The sequence below is a fragment of the Impatiens glandulifera genome, chromosome 4 (genome assembly GCF_907164915.1).
Source record: "Impatiens glandulifera chromosome 4, dImpGla2.1, whole genome shotgun sequence".
NCBI lineage: Eukaryota > Viridiplantae > Streptophyta > Magnoliopsida > Ericales > Balsaminaceae > Impatiens > Impatiens glandulifera.
The window spans coordinates 46,269,021-46,285,412 of NC_061865.1; positions in this window are offsets into that span (position 1 = coordinate 46,269,021).

Consider the following 16,392-nt stretch of genomic DNA (forward strand, 5'->3'; position numbering starts at 1 on the left):
ACGGTCACAACTATTTGAATATTCATGTTAGTGTAAACGAGGTATGAGAACACATAAGTCAATATACGGATCAATCCTTGTATACTAAAAGCTTACAAAATATACATCTATACATAAAATTGAAAAAGGATAGATAACGAGAAAATTGACAAGAATAATGTTTTATTTATTGAGTGGATTAAAAATTAAAAAAATCTCTCTCTTCTTTTATATATATATTTAATTCAATATATAATTGGTTGATACCAACATATAAATCATGTTATTGTGTTAAATAACCAGTTATTTTATTTTATTTTGTGTTTATTAAAACTCATGTATTTAAGAGACATATTTAAGAAATTACATAAGAGTTGACCATTTTTTTATCTTTTATTTTGTAAGGAATGCTTTTTTTTAATTAAAAAAAGTTAGCATGACTCCTTATAGTTATGATCAAAATTCAACTTAAAACATTTTAATTATGAATCAAAACCGTGTCATTTGATCTATATATGACTCTCGACACTTAAGTTATCTTAATGAGTGTTTATTCTAAGAGAATATAAATAGCTTTCGATAACAATTTTGTGATAAGGTCATATAAGCCATGATATATAGTTAAATAACAAGTTTACAATTTTATATTTATAAAAATTAGTGTATTTTAAAGATATTATTAAGAAAATGGTATAAGGGTTGATCAAAACTTTTATCTATTATTTTAGAAGATTACAATTAACTCTCGACAATCATTTATGTCCTATTGTAATTTTTTTTTCTAGATACTAGTTTTTTATAGCCATATTATTGACGTCTTAAGACATATGTATCATTATAATACTTTATAATATTACTCACCAATGTAGTCTAGTAGTAAAAGTTAGTTTAAGAGACCAAAATATAACAGGTTCGATTCTATATGAAAGCGCTTTGAGTTGAAACGGGGGCATGACTATGGGGTGTCATGCTAGTTATTCTTAATTAAAAAGACTTTATAATATTAATTTTGTAAGTTGAGGTTTTATATAAACTAACATCAATCCCGTGCATTTGTACAAGTAAAAATATAAAGAAAATATTATTTATCTATAAATAATTTAAATAAAATTAATATTATTCAAATTTAATTTAAAATTAGTTTTAGTTTGTAAAAATTAAGTTCATTTAAAATTTTAATGTTAACATATATTTTAAAATTCAATAAATATCTAAATTTCAAAAAAAAAAAAATTTTGAGTTTGAAAAACACTTAAAAGAAAGGTAGATTTCTTCTTTGTAAGAATCAAGTCAACCCCATTTATCTTGTTAGTTATTATAAATCGATCTAAAGATTTTACTTAAAGTTGTGTCATACAGTTTGCTTTGATCTAAAGTAATATTAAATGTGCATTACAGTATTACCGACCTCTTATCCATTACCACGACACGTCTTACCACCACTTCGACAAACCAACCACCAATCACACAATTCACATCTCATATCGTGACCTCATACACTTTCACAAATCCATTATTACTCGTCAAATCAACCACCATTCTCAATCGACCTCTCATATCATGACCTCAAATTTTTCAAATGCCTCTTATCACACTCGATCTCTAGTATAACGAGCTCACACATTTTCACATTTTGGTCAATCAAAATTTCACTTATATTATTTTTAACCACCGATATCTCCTTTATTATCGGTCTCTTATCCCCACAAATCCCACCTCTCATATCATAATTTTTACCCTTACCGCGACCTCTTTTACCACCAATCGATCACTTATCTTGTGACTCACACTTTTTTCATATTCCTCTTTATCAACTCGAAAATCATCCATAAATCCCAATCAACCTTTAATCTCGTGACCTCACACACTTTTACAATTTCATTAATCAATATCTCATTCATATATTTAACCATTAATATCTCATTTATTACCATCCTCTTTTATATTACCGCGACCTCTTTTTTTACCCCCACTTCGATAAACCAATCACCAAATTTCAATCGACATCTCATCTCGTGACCTTACACACTTTCACACACCTCCTATCATCGTCAAACCAACACCAATCCCTCAATCGACCTCTCATCTTGTGACTCACACTTTTTTCATATATCTCTTTGTCCCATCGATAAATAATTCACAAATCACAATTGACATCTGTTAAGAACAATGGGTCAATATTGTATAGTATTTATATTTTAGGGTTCTTAGTATGTGTTAATTATATATTAGATCTCATATATTAAGGACCTCATTAGGGTTTAGGGTTTCTTATCTATATATAGTTGTTTCCAACTATTAGAGAGGTAGAAAATTTGAAATCCTTTTATTAGTAACTTGGTATCAGAGCATAGAACTAGGGTTATGGTTTCTTTTCTATTTTTTTCCTTCCTCTCTGATTTTTATTGGGATTATTCTAAAGGTTTCTTGCACTAATTTGTCATGTCTGAAGGAGGTCAACCCAGTTCCAAAGATAGTGATAATATTGCTAGTCAGGGATATCATTTAAACTCATCCCTCGTTCTTAGCCCCATTAAATGGGATGGGTCAAATAATTTTTCATGGTCGCAAGTTGTTTACTTTCAGTTCAAGCCAATAGAATGCATAAATTCATTAACGGACAATCTAAGAAACCCAAGGATAATGATCCGAAATTGGATGATTGGGAATCAGACAATTCCATGGTAAAAACATGGCTCTTTAATTCTATAAAACCAAATATTCGGAAGAACTATCTATTTATTGCCACTACTCAAGAAATTTGGAGCTTGATAACTAAAACATAATCTAATTCTAGAATTTGTTCTAAGGTTTATGAGATTCGAAAGATAGTTTAGGAGACAATATAGGGTAACAAGACACTAGAGGAGTACTATTCTGAGTTGATAGGGTTATGGACGGAGCTAGATCATTATCGCATCCTTAGAGCAGAATGTACGAAAGATGTAGAGGCCTATCAAAGGATTGTAGAAGAAGACTGTTAGATTGAATTCCTAGCTGGCCTAAATAACTACTATGATCCCATTAAGGCATAATTGATTGGGAAAGTTCCACTCCCTAATGTTCTGAATGCCCATGCTCGTATTCAGGGGTAGGAGACTCGACGACATATTATGGTTCCTCAATCATAACACTCTGATCGGTCCTCTCTTGTTGTTACCCCAGTTCTTGCTACCGCCCTATCAGTAATTCTTTCCTTCGTTGATAAGAGTCCATCTCTGTATGATCATTGCTAGAAGACATGACATACTCGTGATAGGTGCTTCCTCATACATCCTCACCTTCGTGACCAAGCTTGGTTGTGGTCGTGGCCGAAGTCATGGCTGTGGAAGATATCATCAGCATAGTGCTTACCTATTAGTGGAGACACAAACTTCTGGTATGGATACTCCTTCACCTGTAGTAGAGACTCCTTTGACGAATTCTGAGACGAGTGCTCTTCGCAACTTGCTAACCAACATTTCTACTCCTTCCACATCCTCTCATTTTCGTATGCTTCCGCCTTAACATTCACACAGTCTTCTTCTATTTCTTGGATCATCAATTCAGAAGTCTCTAACCATATGACAAATTATTCTAGCTTGTTTAGCTCTTATTTGTCTCAGCAAAATACTATTCGGGTTGTAGATGGATCCCTTGTACCTATTTTAGAAAAATGGTCTATTCAATTTTCTTCCAAATTACCTTTGAACTCTGTCTTACATGTTCCATCATTCACTTCAAATTTGTTATCTATTAAATGTATTACAGACTCTCTCAATTATTCGGTAACATTCTTCCTTTCTTATTGTGTTTTTCATGACATAGCAACCGGTCAGACGATTGGTGGGGGGTAAAGTTTTCAATGAATTATATGTCTTGGAGAATGTGAATACTTCTTCACCGATGGTCCACCAGGTATCAACTAGCTCCCCGTTAGAGTCTTTGCATTCATGGCATAGATGTTGTGGTCATCCCTCATTTGGTGCATTAAAACATCTTTTTCCTACTTTAACTAGACAATATAGTAGGTCTGACTTTATTTGTGAACCATGTGAACTTACGAAACACAAACGTTCCATTTATCCTATTAGTAATCAAAGGAGAATGACTCCATTTTTTGTTATTCATTTTTATGTTTGGGTCCCATCTTGGGTTACTGGTTGTTCCGATTATAGATGGTTTGTTACTTTTATTGATTGTCATACTCGTACTCGCCTCACTTGGATTTACTTACTTCATCACAAAAATAAAGTATTAAAATGTTTTAAATTATTTCATGCTATGATTCATACACAATTCCAAGCCGTTATACAAATCATACGGGACCGACAATAGTACACAATATATTGAAAGGGGTTTTGAGTCTTACTTATCCTCTCATGGCATTATTCCTCTTACAACATATGTCAAAACTTCTAAGAAAAATGGGATAGCAAAGAGAAAGAATGGTAATCTTTTAGAGGTTGCTAGGTCTCTTATGTTTATTATACATGTTCCTAATTTTCTATGGGGAGATGCAATTTTGATTGCATCATACTTAATTAATCGTCTTCCCTCAAACTCTGCTCCATTGCGTGGAAAGTTAGATCCCCAAGCTCTAAATATGTCTTTATCGGTTATTCTCCAACTCATAAAGGGTACAAATGTTATTATATTCCCACTAAACGGGTGTTTGTTAGGCATGATGTCACTTTTTGGGAGTCGACTCCTTATTACACCTCGAACTCATGTTTATCTCTTCACGGGGAGAGTTTAGAAAAAGAAGAAATAAATATGGAGGCTTCTTTGATTCCCATCTTTATCACCTATGGGGAACATAAAGAGTTAGACCCTCTTCCTTTTTCAAGACAGGAGGAGAAGGAATCACCTTCTAGTGAAGAATCAAGTTTGACACTCGTTAGACTTGATGGACCGAATTTGTTGACATACACACGCAAATAACATGGAGATGCTATATTTCCCCCCTCATTTGTCTGTCTGGAAGTTAGTTCCACAGTTTCCCCTTCCTCCTGTACAAATGGTAATCCTGCTCTTTCTGACCATGATCATCCCATAACTGCTAGAAAAAAGGTTCTAGAAAAAAGATTCTAGAAAATGTACTCCACATCCTTTCTGACCATGATCATATTCTTCAATGTTGGTTGGATGCTATACTTGAACCAAAGTGGAGAGGTGCTATGGGTGAAGAGATGAATGCTCTTAAGAAGAAAGGCACATGGGATGTTGTGACTCTTCCAATTGGAAAGAAAACAATTGGATATAAATGGGTGTTCACGATAAAATATAAGCTAAATGGAATAGTTGAAAAGTACAAGGAGAGACTAGTTGCGAAGGGGCACATATACACTTGAGATTGACTATCAGGAGACGTTTGCTCCCATTGCGAAGATGAACTTCATTCAGATCCAAATTTCTTGTGCTGCCAATCTATAATTTAGAGAAAGATGATTATAATTATTTGTATGAATGATTAAATTAGTATATTGTTATGGTTAAGATAATTTAAAATTTATTAGTATTTATTAGAGTAAATATTTTTTATATTATATATATAATAATTGAAATGTAAGTATATATATATATATATATATATATATATATATATATATATATATATATATATATATATATATATATATATATATTAAAATATAAATAATTAAATTTATAAAAAATAATAATTTAAAATATATATCAAAATATAAATAATCAAATTTATAAAATTTATAATTTAATTATATTTATATATCAAAATATAAATAATCAAATTTATAAAAATAATAATTTAAATATATATTTAAAAATATAAATAATCAAACTTATAAAAGAATAATAATTTAAATATATATATCAAAATTATAAAAAATAATATATATTTATATGTATATATATATCAAAATATAAATAATCAAATTTATAAAAATAATAATTTAATTTTTTAAATAAAAATAATAATTTGAATATATATATATAATTAATAATGAGTTTAAATGTAAATAAATAAATTTAAAAAATAATAATAACCGAATTTGAATAAAAAAAAAGGTATATTAGTTTGAGAATAAATCTAAGTTAGGTTGAAATGTTGAATGATAAACAAAGTTACTCTATAAATTAGTTCTATCTGTATATACATGTTGAAATATAATTTGCAAGGCTTGAGCTTAAGCCACTATATCCCTAGAGTTCTCTGCTTCACACGTTTGATTTTATCAATCTTTACTTTTTTGTGATCGGTCTTTGTTTGTTAGATCCCACCAAACTTGCTCGTTAACTCCACTCTTTCTATTCCAGCAAATTTTACTTAATTATATGCAATTAAACTTGACTAGTTATTATTTTTTTAACATAATTAATAAATATAATCAATATAATATATTAAAAATATAATATAAAAATATATTTTTTAATATAAATAATAAATATAATCAATATAATATATTGAAAATATAATATATAGAGATATAATATCGATATATTATTTTTATATTATATTTTTAATATATTATATTGATTATATTTTTAATATATTAACTCAGACAGTTAGGTAAAGCATAGTATTTATTCTGTCCACATGATTAGGAATCTGGCAGTGTCACGTTCATCTCTACTCATTATGAATCTGGCAGTGTCACATTTATCCATTACAGCTCTTTTCTATTATATTTTTGGGTCTTTTTAGTTTAATGTTCTGAAATGTTTTGGAAATATTATATATAAATTTGTGACAAATATTATTATTGAATTATAATAGTTTTTTTAATGGAATACCTAATTTATTTATGAAGAGGGATATGAGAAGGAAATTGGGAGAGAAACGAGAGATGTAATGATATGGTAATAGGCTGGAAAAATAAAAGTAAAATGTGAGCAAAGATAAGTACATTTTATTATTTTTTTTTCAGGCAATTCATTTGTTCTCTCCCAAAAATTCTGCATGTAATCTCTTTATTTAACTTGTTGCAATTTTTTATTTTTTAAAAACAAATAATATTTATTAGACAATAGTTTGAAATATATATATATATATATATATATATTATAACTAAATCAAAAGTGAGTCTATACATGAATGAGTTTCCCGTTCACTTTCTCAATTCTCAAACTAACCTAGTTTGTTCTTTCATTCATAAACTAACCTAGTTTACTATTCAAATTCAGTTTTTTTTTTTTTTTTTACATTTAAAATTCATTATATATAAACTAAATTATTTATATTTTGATATATAATTTAAATTATTATTTATATAAATTTAATTATTTATATTTTGATATATAATTTAAATTTAATTATTTTTTATAAATTTAATTATTTATATTTTAATATATATATATATATATTTACATTTCAGTTATTATTTATATATATAATAAATATTCTCTTTAGCATTCTAATAAATAATTGATAAATACTAATAAAATTTAAAATATTTTAACTATAATAATATAATAATTATATAATCGTAAAAACTTTTTTAAATTTATCAATTATTTATTAAATATAATAACATTTTTAATTAATATTTTAACCCTAAAAATATGATAATCTTGTTATTATATTTAATAAATAATTGATAAATTTAAAAACGCAAATATTTAATTATTATATTGTTATGGTTAAAATATTTTAAATTTATTAGTATTCATCAATTATTTATTAGAATTATTTAATATTTATTACACAATATAAATAATAATTGAAATGTAAATATATATATATATATATTAAAATATAAATAATCAAATTTTTAAAAAATAATTATATTTAAATTATATATCAAAATATAAATAATCTAATTTATAAAAATAATAATTTAAAATATATATCAAAAATATAAATAATTTAGTTTATATAAATAATAATTTAAAATATATATCAAAATATAAATTTTATATATAATAAATTTTAAATGTAAAAATAAAATAAAATAAATAAATAAAACTGAGTTTGAATAGTAAACTAAGTTAATTTGGGAATAAATGAACAAATAGGTTAGGTTGAGAAAGTGAACACAAACAAGGTTACTTTAAGAAACCGTCCTCTATACATGGTATATTTAAATAAAAATAAATTCAATTTTATATACAATATATACACATACATAAAATTATAAAATAATTTTAACAATTATACATAAAATTATAAAATAATTTTAACAATTATAAATGGTGTAATGGTTAAAATATTCACATTTTAAATTTGAGATTAAGGTTCAAATTCCTAAGATGAATTTTAAAGGGATGTGATATATGAGTGTGAGTTATGTTGGTAAGGGTTTGGGTGTGAATTTGAGGGATTAAATGAATGATCGATAAAAATGCTACGAATTATTGATGGTATATGTGACTAATAATGATGAATTTGTCAGGTATATAGACATTGTTTTAGTTATGGGTTTTTAAAAAATAAGAGAGAGAAAAAAAATGGATGATAGATGATAATTTTGAGAAGATAATGATTAATTTTGGTAAAAAGACTTAAAGAGTATTGATATATATAAATAAAATATAAAATAATAATTTAAACTATAGGATATTTTAGTATTTTGTTCGATTAAATAAGTGATGTGATTGGTGAGAAGTGATTGATTGTAAAATTGATTTGGTAAGATTAAAAAATAAACTTGTAGAAAACAAGGTAATAATGTTTAAAATGAGGATAAACTTAGTGAGTGAATAAATATATTTCCATTGGCCATTTTTGAATAGTAGAGAAAAATAATAAATATATTTAGATAATATTATTTTAATTTTTTCATTCATGTTTATTAGATATGTCATTATATTAATTTTTTTTTCATTTTAAATTTTATTCTTATATTTTTTTCTACTTGAATTATTTTAATAAATAATTATATATATATATGAATAATTCTATTTTTATTAATTATTTTATACTATATAATTAAATATTAAATTTTAAAAATATTCTTACCTCTTTATTTAAAATTTTCAAATAATTTATTAAAAAAATATATTTTTTATATATTCGAGTTTATATACAAAATATAGACTTACACAAAATTATAAATTGAATTTAATAATCACGAATGGTGTATTCACATTTCAAACTCGATATTATGTTTTGTGTCTTAGTTGATGCGCATTTTAAATTGTGTATTATAAAAATTAAAATGATAATAACGATGGTATATGTGAGTATAAATTTGAGAGATTAAAAAATTATCAGATTTTAGATGAGATGAGTAAGAATTTGAGGGATTAAAAGAATGGTGTTTCGAATTGAATCAAATACACAAAAATGTGAGTATAATATGATCAATAATGACGAATTAGTTAAAAAAAATGTCCAAAGTGAATGTAAATATTGGTCTATAATATGATATGATGAGGCAAAATGTTAGTATTTGGTGTCCAATTTTTTTGGGTTGAAATTACACCATACTTAAATGTTCATTTAATAATTTCTCTTTTATAATGGTGACTTTATTTGGAAATAATTTCATTTTGAATAACAATTTTTTTTAATGTTATTATTTTTTAAATATTTCATTTTAATTTAATTGAATTGATGGTGTAGAATAAACTTTAATTATATATATTAACATTTTTAATACTATTTTTTCGTTTAAATAAAATTTTAGTTTTATCTATGCTGAATATACAGATTCATATAAAATTAACCAATTTAGTAAAAAAAATGTGTTTTACTAAAACATATTATTTTAATTATTAATTCTAAAATATCTTTATAAACTTTAATACTTATAATAACAATACCGTTTGATATGGCTAATTTTTAATTTAATATATTTAATCAATTTTTATAAATTTAACATATTTAATCAAGGATTTATAATAGTTAAATAAAAAATCTGTTAAAGTAATGAAAACTTATCAATAGAAAGAATAATTAATTGTACATAATTATAAAATTCAAGTTAATTTGTACATTTAAAAACACTAAAGGGGTTTATTAACATTTATTCAAAAGTCCTTTTCTCATTTTCTGTATAAAGTATAAACAGATCGACTAATAATAATAATAATAAATGTTATCTTATTCTTATCCCATTAGAGAAAGAAGAAGCAACGGTCGAAATGAGTCTGAGCTCTTCCGTCATGCAAATTCTATATCCACCGCCAGATTCGGCGCTGATAACGGCTATGTCGGTGATGGGAATAGCTGGGTTTACTAACGGCTCTGATAACTGATAACGACTATATTGTTTGGTTTTTTGTTTTTCGTAGTCTACGAGGAAAAGCTCAGCAAATAGGCCTATCTTGGGCCCCACTAATTCACTTATTTGGGAGCAATATATAAAAAGGGAAAAAGCTTCTTTTGCAGAAATAAGAGCAATAAAAAAGAGAGAAAAATCAAGAAAGAAAAGAGGGAAAAACTTCAAGTTTCAGCAGCCTTAGTATTTTGATGATCACCGGAGTTTCACCGTTGGATTGTCCTAATTTTTGGACAGCAGCTTCACAACTTCTGGGCCAACATTCTGGACGGTGGAGATCGGATTCTGAGATCTGGAGGTCGGGATTTCATTGCCGGAACACTAGAAGTTATTTTTGGTGATATTCTTCCTTTCTTGTTATTTGATTGTTTTTATATCCTTGGGCCTTGTTCGGTTCTGGGTTTTTTAAAAAACCAAGAGAGAGAAAATTTAGATGATAAGTGATAATTTTGAGAAAGTAATGATTATTTTTGGTAAAAAGATTTAAAGGGTATTGATATTTATAAATAAAATATAAAATAATAATTTAAAATAGATGGTATTTTTGTATTTTGGTTAATGATATGAGTGATGTGATGGATGAGAAGTGATTGATTGGAAAATGGATTTTGTGTGAGTTTTTTAAATAACCTAAAGAGAACAAGGCCTTGATGTGCATGTTTTCAAGGGTATTATGAATTTGTATGCCTCTACTATTGTCTAGAGAAGACTTTTGTATTGCTCTCTTGCTGGTGATAGTGGATTTTAAGCGGCATTAGGTGTCCCGTGGTTTTTATCCATTGAGGGGTTTTCCACGCTAAAATTTTGTGTTGTTTGTGTGTGCTTGCTTGGTGTGTTACTCACTGTTTTAAGGCTGTGTTGATTGCATTTTGCATACCTATTTGTTAGCTTCCTCATAGGTTTAAACGGTTTGGGAAAGTGTTGTCAAACGAAGGATAAATTCCGCATTTTGTTGTTTACCGTTGTGGTGTATTTCCTTCAAAGTGGTATTAGAGCCTTGGTTTCTTATTTGTGAATTGAACTGTTTGAACGATGGAAAGGGAAGTATACTAGCAACTCTGGTAAAGGGAAGTATACTAGCAACTCTGGTAAAGGGAAGTATACTAATGTTGAGTGTTACTATTTTGGTAAAAGGGGGCACAGAGTAAAGTTCAGCAGACAGTCAAAGAAAGAGAACAAGAAGAAAAGGTACAACAACCAAAACAACAATCAAAGGAAAGATGATGATGGCAGTGACAAGGTTGAAGTGAATACTATCACTAATGATTTCTTTGTTTGTTGTGATGATAATTTGGTGAACTTTGCACATGATGAGGCGAGTTGGGTTATTGACAGTGGAGCTTCGTGTCATGTTACATCACGAAGAGATTTTTATTCATCTTACACTCCAGGTGATTTTGGGAATGTCAAGATGGGTAATAGTGGGCTATCAAAGGTTGTTGGCATTGGAGAAGTCTGTTTGAAATTTGATAATGGGATGGAGTTGGTTTTACAAAATGTAAAACATGTCCCGGATATGAGATTAAATTTGATTTCTACATGTTTACTTGATGATGATGGGTACATCAACTACTTTGGTAATGGTTTGTGGAAACTCACTCGTGGTTCTTTGATCGTGGAAAAAGGTAAAAGCTGCTCAAAGTTGTATGTGGTACAACCGAAGATCTTCAAGAGCATTGTTAATACTGTAGAGAATGCTGACATGACTGAGATATGGCATAAGAGACTTGACCATATGAGTGAAAAAGGCATTGCTTTATTGTCAAAGAAGGAAGTGTTATCAGGTGTAAATGATGTCCAGTTGAAGAGGTGTTCTCATTGTCTTGCAGGTAAACAAAACAGAGTTTTCTTCAAGAGCCATCCTCCCTACAGAAGAGATAACATACTTGATCTTGTTCATTCCGATGTTTTTGGTCCTATGAAGACAAAAACACTTGGTGGTTTCTCATATTTTGTCACATTCATTGATGATCACTCTCAGAAGGTATGGTTTTATACTTTGAAGTCTAAAGATCAAGTTTTAGATGTGTTTAAGCAGTTTCATGCCTCAGTTGAGAGAGAGACTGGAAAAAAACTCAAGTGTATTCGGACATACAATGGAGGTGAATACATTGGTTCATTTGATGCTTACTATAGAGAGCATGGTATTCGGCATCAAAAGACTCCTCCAAAGACACCGCAGTTGAATGGCTTAGCAGAGTGGATGAACAGAACATTGGTTGAGAGAGTCAGATGTTTGCTTTCACATTCAGAGTTGCCGCGTTCCTTTTGGGGTGAAGCGTTGAACACGGCGGTACATGTTATTAATCTAACCCCTTGTGTTCCTTTGCAGTTTGATGTTCCTAACAGGGTTTGGAGCGACAAAGATGTTTCTTACAATCACTTGCGAGTCTTTGGATGCAAGGCATTTGTGCATATTCCCAAAGATGAAAGGTCAAAGCTTGATGTGAAGTCTAAGCTTTGCGCATTCCTCGGCTATGGCGATGATGAGTTTGGATACAAGCTTTATGATCTAGTTCAGAAGAAGCTTGTTCGAAGCCGGGATGTTGTGTTTATTGAAGATCAGATTTTGAAGGATGTTGAGAAGATAGAGACAGTTCCTCGACATAGTGATGATCTTATTGATTTGGGTCCAGTTCCTCTACAATATGTTGACACACAGGTTGGAGATGATGTTCCTATTGATAACCATGGTGCTGATGATGTTGATGCTCAAGAGCAAGATGTAGATGAAGCTGTTCATCTAGAGTTACCAGTTCCAGACATGCCACCATGTGTTCCACTCAGACGATCTACGAGAGATCGTCATCCTTCTGTACATTATTCTACAAATGAGTATGTTCTTCTCAGTGATGAGGGGGAGCCTGAGTGTTATGCAGAAGCTATAGAAGATGAGCACAAGAAAGAATGGGCTGAAGCATGCAAGATGAGATGGATTCCTTGTATAAGAACAATACTTATGAGTTGGTGAAGTTGCCTAAAGGCAAGAGAGCATTGAAAAACAAGTGGGTTTATAAGGTGAAGACCGATGAGTTTACCTCACAACCCAGATACAAAGCTAGATTGGTGGTCAAATGATTCAGCCAGAAAAGGGTATTGATTTCGATGAGATTTTCTCTCCGGTTGTGAAGATGGGTTCTATTCGGGTGGTTCTCGGTGTAGCGGTCAGTCTTGATCTTGAGGTTAAGAAATTTCATGTCAAGACTACTTTCCTTCACGGTGAATTGGATAAAGAAATCTATATGGAGCAGCCGGAAGGGTTTCAGGTAGAAGGTAAAGAAGACTATGTGTGTAGACTTCAGAAAAGTCTATATGGGCTAAAGCAGGCACCGAGAGAGTGGTATAAGAAGTTTGAGTTTGTTATGGGGGAGCAAGGCTACCGAAAGACTACTTCAGATCATTGCGTTTTTTTAGAGGTTTGGTGATGATGATTTCATCATTTTATTGCTTTATGTTGATGACATGCTTATCGTTGGCAAGAATGCAAGAAGAATTGCTAAGTTGAAACAGTAGTTGAGCAAGTCTTTTGCAATGAAAGACTTGGGGCCAGTGAAACAGATTCTTGGGGTACGGATCACTCGAGATAGATCTGCCAATAAGTTGCACATGTCACAAGAGCGATACATTGAGAAGGTGCTTTGTAGGTTCAACATGGACAAAGCTAAAGTGGTTAGTTCTCCTCTTACTACCAACTTTAAGCTAACATGTAAAGATTGTCCTACTTCAAAGGAGGACATTGAAGATATGGATAAGGTTCTATATGCCTCAGCGGTCGGTAGCTTGATGTATGCTATGGTGTGTACAAGGCCAGATTTAGCTCATGCAGTTGGTGTTGTTAGTCGATTTATGTCAAATCCTGGTAGAAAGCATTGAAAGCAGTTAAATGGATTCTCAGATATTTGTGCGGTACTTCCAAATTGGGTATCACATTTGGAAATGAAAAGTCGGTGCTTATGGGATACACATATTCTGATATGGCTGGAAATAAGGATAACATGAAATCCACTTCTGGATATTTGGTGACATTTGCAGGGGGAGCTGTTTCATGGCAATCAAGATTGCAAAAGTGTGTGGCCTTATCGACAACAGAGGCTGAGTATATGGCAGCAATGGAAGCTTGCAAAGAACTATTTTGGTTGAAAAGATTTTTGCAGGAGCTTGGCTTCAAGCAACAGTGCTACGTGGTTCTTTGTGATAATCAAAGTGCAATACACCTTGCTACGAATTCCATGTTTCATAAGAGAACGAAACATATTGATGTGCGATATCATTGGATCAGTGAATCTCTTGAAGATGGGTTGTTTGAACTTGATAAAGTTCACACTGATGATAATGGTTCTGATATGTTGACAAAGACATTGACAAGGGAAAAGTTGAAGGTGTGTTTTTCGATCGCCGGGATGGCGAACTCTTCCTCATAGTCAGGAAAATGGGGAGATTTGTTGGGTTTTTGTTTTCCTTAGTCCATGAGGAAAAGTCCAGAAAATAAGTCCATCTTGGGCCCCCACTAATTCACTTATTTGGGAGCAATATAAAAGGGGAGAAAACTTCTTTTGCAAGAAATAAGAGAAAGAGAGAGAAAAATCAAGAAAGAAAAGAGGGAAAAACTTCAAATTTCAGCAGCCTTAGTATTTTGATGATCTCCGGAGTTTGCACCGTTGGATCGTCCTAATTTTTGGACAGCAACTTCACAACTTCTAGGCTAACATTCTGGACGGTGGAGATCTAATTCTGAGGTCTGGAGGTTGAGGTTTCATTGCCGGAACAGTAGAAGTTATTTTTGGTGATATTCTTCCTTTCTTGTTCTTTGATTGTTTCTATATCCTTAATGTGCATGTTTCCAAGGGTATTATGAATTTGTATGCCTCTAGTATTGTCTAGAGAAGACTTTTGTATTGCTCTCTTACTGGTGATAGTGGATTTTAAGCGGCACTAGGTGTCCCGTGGTTTTTACCCATTGAGGGGTTTTCCAAGCTAAAATTCTGTGTTGTTTGTGTGTGCTTGCTTGGTGTGTTACTCGCTGTTTTAGGGCTGTGTTGATTGCATTTTGCATAAATATTTGTTAGCTTCCTCATAGGTTTAAACGGTTTGGAAAAGTGTAGCCAAATGAATGATAAATTCCGCATTTTGTTGTTTACCGTTGTGGTGCATTTCCTTCATATATATATATATATATAAATTATAATTTTTTAAAATTTGTTTATTCATATTTTTGATATATATTATAAATTTGATTATTTATATTTTAATATATATATATATATATTTACATTTCAATTATTATTTTATATAACTTTTAATTTTTTATAAAAAAATCCTTAAATATTATATAAATGAGAATCGTTTAATTTATATATAATGACAAAAATATTACAAAAACACGATAGACACATAACGAGATTAAGAATTTGAGAAATAATAATAAAAATATAAGCGACAAATATTCATCGACGAACAACCCTAACATATAATAGTGTAAACGATTTCAGAAATGCTTTAAAAAATTTGAGAAAGAAGAAAAACCAATGAGTTCAAAGTCAGCGTATTCAAACTAAGATATAGATAACTCACGAAAGACTATAATTTGTGGGAGATATGACAAAATAAAAGTCATACAAGACTTAGTCAATAATTTCTTGATCAACAAAATCATCAATAATTTAGAGAAGAATGATTGTAATCATTTTTAGGAATGATTAATTTTGTATATTGTTATGGTTAAGATGATTTTAAATTTATTAGTGTTTTTCAATTGAGTATGGTAGAATAAATATTTTTTATATTATATAAATAATAATTGAAATATATATATATATATATATATTAAAATATAAATAATTAAATTTATAAAAAAATAATTTTAAATATATATTAAAATATAAATAATCAAATTTATAAAAATTATAATTTAAATATATTTATATATCAAAATATAAACAATCAAATTTATAAAAATAATAATTTAAATATATATATATAAATATAAATAGTCAAAATTATAAAAAATTAATTTAAATATATATATCAAAATATAAATAATAAAATTATAACAAATTATAATTTAAATATATTTATATATATTTCAAAATATAAATAATTAAATTTATGAAAATAATAATTAATTCTTTTTAATAAAAAAAATAATTTATATATATAAATATATATATTTAATAATGAGTTTAAATGTAAATAAATAATTTTGAATAAATAGGTAAGTTAATAAATTAGGTTA